Here is a 4,150-nt window from a genome sequence, read left to right as displayed (position 1 = left end):
AATCATGCCCACAACGCAGGCACCCTTGCAACATGGGGTAAGGGTGTCTTTTTTGCCGCCAGACATCCAAAAGGGCACCAGCACAAATAGAGGACAGGAATGAGTTGTATTATCTATAAGGCTCCCTGTTTTCCGTTTCTCCTGATTTTTACAGATGAATGCAGACAGAGATGTATTCATTTCCCTGTCTGTATTCATTTTTAAATGTGTATAAAAATGGAAATCAGGATCTTTTCTGAGCACATGTAAATACTGTCAGTCATGACTGTCAGGCCAATAGCCGTGCACATTGTCAGGTAGATTAAAAAATTAAGACATTTTAATAATGATGCTGAAAGAGCAGTGTACAGGCACACCATTGATACTCAATGTTTAATATTTTTTGAAAAAGTGTTTTGGTTTATTATCTGCAGGTCTTAATATCGTTGAAAACTGTCAGACATTCAAATTAAAATGTACATTTTTCGGTTATATAAATATGGAAACATGCAAAAACATTTCGCAAAACCTAAAATAAATACAGATAAAATTTGTAATACAGACCGAAATATACAAAAAAGAAATACCATAAAACCGGGAGCCCTAATTATGTTAAATATGGCACATTCATGCTCTTTCCCTTTAAGGCAGCGCAGGAGGGTGACTAGCTCCGCTACGCTGCCTGAATGCTACTAAATATGTCCCTAAGTGTTCTGGTGTGTCACAAGTTGCAGTGAATGAGATCTGTTCACCATGGAGGAGAGCTTGCATTCTTAGTCCCTTTTCTGTTTCGCTGTTGTGTTGTCGATATTAGGCTCTCTACTGCATCGGGTTATGGTGTCTTTATACATTCTTGTGCTGCACACGGATATTGCTGAAGCATAGGCTGCAGGCTTCGCAGAATGGGTCGCACATGCAGTGGATAAAGGAGCTCCAGAAATGCTTCATGCAGCTGAGATTCATTCTCCAATAGGCGAGACAGGGCCCTATCATCCAGATGTGGCAACACTGAAGGTAGGCAAACTCCAGTGCCCAACAGAAGGCCAGTGGGCCGCCACACAGAACCGACAGGACGATGTAACAGCAGCTCTTCACTTCTCGAAAGGTGTCGAAGGAACATTCCCAAATTTCATTGATGCTGTGTGATCCTTCTGGTTCACCGAAGGCATCCTCGAAGAGCACCTAGAAAAAAGGTGTAAAAAAATAAATTCATTCACAAATATGTCTACTTTAGGAGAGCAGGCATAGAAGGAACTCTGGGTTTGGGACAAGAGTTATAAAGCACGATGAGGCCTCTCAGAAGCTTTTGTGGGACCCCGGGCAGGAACATCATGGAGAGCCCCTCTCTTTTTCTGTGCTAACATGAGCACCACATTCAAAATAAAAAAAATGTCCTAAGACAAATTTGAAGGCATATGGTACTACTTAGTGGCAGTTGACATCACCTTCCTCATTATAAATTCATTAAAAAAGGCCTGATTTTGTGGTATTTAAATATGTTTAGCATGGCATAGTAAGCATCTGGAAAGAGTGGTGCCTAGGGCAGCTAGGTAGGTGCTGCTAGTTAGTTCCTGGCCCTGGGAAGAAGCTAGTTATAGCCATGTTGTAAGCATTCAGGGCAGGTCTATTAAAATTGCAAACCTCCTCCATTGCCACAATGAGGTTTCAGTGACAAAAGACAAAGAGAGGGCAAAAAAGAAAAAGAGGGAAGGATACAGAGAGAGAGAGAATAAAAAACTGAAAAGAAGAAGACAAGTAAGAAACTGCAAAATCTACGGTATAGTTGATACATTTTGAAAATGCACCTTTTAAGTGTGCACAGTGTGCAAAATGCTTCTCTAACAACAAAGCCCTGACAGTGCACGGTAGAGTACACAGAGGAGAGACTTTTTTTAAATGCACTGAGTGTAACCAGAGCATTGGTAGCTTACGGTAGAGTTGGAATAAAGCACAAAGGGCCAGATGACTGATCCATTCTTCTGGCTGCAAAAAACCCATCAAGCCGTTTGCGACTGGTAAAATACATTTTCCAGTGTACTAACCTTACTATGTGAGATGCTACCTAGTACCAACTCACAAAATTGGGTTTGCAAGTTACCATTAGGAAGGGGCGTGTAAAGGGCATCCCTTCCTCATAGCGAGTCGCACTGCTATGTATGAATGTTTTGCTACGGGGAATGTGGTCGCAAACGGTCGCAGAATACCACCAGTTTCAGATTGGTGGTAAGTCATTTGCAAATGGGAAGAGGTCCCCAAAGGACCCCTTCCCCTTTGTGAATGGGGGCGCCAACAAGGGAGACAGACCGGGGCATGCGCGATTCTGGTCTGTGGACGCGCACGCCCCGCCCGGCGCCGTGCACATCTCCTCTTCAACATTCAGCAGCCTCTCGCCTCTCTCATTCGCGCGCGCACACACAGCCACACTCATGCATGCGCACACACACAAACACGCACACACACTGCATACACACACACACTGCATACACACACGCGCACACACACACACTGCATACACACACGCGCTCACTCACACATACGCACGCACACAGCCACCCTCCCCCCCTCCTCTCCCCTGCTGCCGTGCGCACCTCCCCCTGCTCCCGACAGCCTGCCGCGCTTGTTTTATTATGAGGACACGCAGCGGAAACTATGACTGTCAAATCTGAATGCTACAATGAGATTTGTGTTTTAGAGGTTTTCAACTCTTCATCTATTTGAAAAGACAACACACGCTGCCTATATCAACAAGAAAATGGAAGATCAAAAGAAAAATCTACAACACTGAAATTAAGAGTAGCATTTCGTCCACGGTTTCTTGAGCTGGCAAAACGATTATATGAGGGTTATTTAGCTATCCAAAAAGCAAAGCACACCGTCCCCCCCAAAAAAGCCATGCTAACTTTAGCACTGACCTCAATCAGGCGCAGACAGTGAGGAGCAGAGAATTGCGGGCATTATTGGCTGAAGTGACAACGTGGTTTCTGGACACCACACGCAGTACGCTGTGCATGAGTAGCAACCGTAGCTAAACACTGGATGTAGACACACGACCGTGGCAACAGAAGGGGGCGGGGGCTGTGATGTTGTTTTTTTTGCATACGTCCTTCTGACATTTAAGATATTTAATGTTTAGGGTGACAGGCCTCATACCAAATAAACACACTCTTAAAAAGGATGAAAAAACAGTGAGGCTGAAAATACAAATAAACACGCACCCTCCCACCATCAGCCATCCTCCTCCCCATGGCCCAGTGTTCACTCACCAGCTGCTGCTGAGCCGGGCCTCTGGAGGCCCCTCGTCGGTGGTGCTGCTCTCCTTCTCGTCCCCTCGTTGCCCCCCCCGCGTCACAGCCTCACTCCCCCCCGCTGACATCCCTTCCTCCTCCAAGCTCCAGAGGTAACTATTGCAGCCTCTGGAAAAGTTACAACGTAACCAGCCAGCGCAGCCTACCCTGCGGCGCGATGGACGGGTACATTAACCAACCGGAGCAGCGGATCGCAGAAGGCGGGTGTCCTCTCGGTCACATCGCCTCCTCGCGCTTTGACAAGCGAGACAGCTGGCCAATCACAGCGGAGGACGACACTTCTGCTTCCAGGCTTGTGTGCGGCGTGTTACTGTGGATCACTCCGCCTCGGCCTGTCAGCTCCTTGGATTATGGTGCAAGTAGAACGAGCAGCTCTGGCTTTAAAGCTGTAGAGATACCGAAAAACGTAAACATCATAAAAACGTGCGATTCCAGGTGGCAAGACTGGTTGGCTCAAACTGTTTAATTACTCTTTTATCCTCATAATATTTTTTATTATCATTGCCGATATGAATACTGTCATTGTTAATATTTTGTTCTATTTTCATAACATGTTCAGAACAATCACCATAACTTGTGGTGAGAGTTGTATCGAGCGGTAATCCAAGAATTTGTTGCACACCTGTACTTCGACCTAACGCTCATCTATAATAAACACTCTCCTCCTCCTCAGTCCATAGGGGGTTGGGTGTACTGACAGCTTGACCACAGATCTCCTCAAACGCTTCATCATCGCCCAATCCCCCAGCAGCATCCCTCTGATCTGTGTACTAATACATTACATATAATTAAAACCAGGGGTGTGGCTATCAATGGTGCAGCAGGTGCAGTTGCACTGAGGACAAGTGACCGAAGGGACCCACAGA

At 46.0% G+C, this 4,150-nt stretch overlaps 1 long non-coding RNA gene across 1 annotated transcript; it reads right to left on the bottom strand.

Annotated features, from left to right (window-relative positions):
• Nucleotides 1-345: 345 nt before the first annotated feature.
• Nucleotides 346-3,436, bottom strand: LOC144783111 (uncharacterized). The gene is made up of 2 exons (XR_013601408.1): nt 3,243-3,436; nt 346-1,161 (listed from the first exon to the last, which is right to left on the bottom strand). It is a non-coding gene; the product is annotated as an uncharacterized LOC144783111 (long non-coding RNA).
• Nucleotides 3,437-4,150: the final 714 nt, after the last annotated feature.

This window comes from Lissotriton helveticus, chromosome 9 (assembly GCF_964261635.1).
Source record: "Lissotriton helveticus chromosome 9, aLisHel1.1, whole genome shotgun sequence".
NCBI classification, from domain to species: Eukaryota; Metazoa; Chordata; class Amphibia; order Caudata; family Salamandridae; genus Lissotriton; species Lissotriton helveticus.
This window is presented reverse-complemented; position numbering and strand designations above follow the sequence as displayed.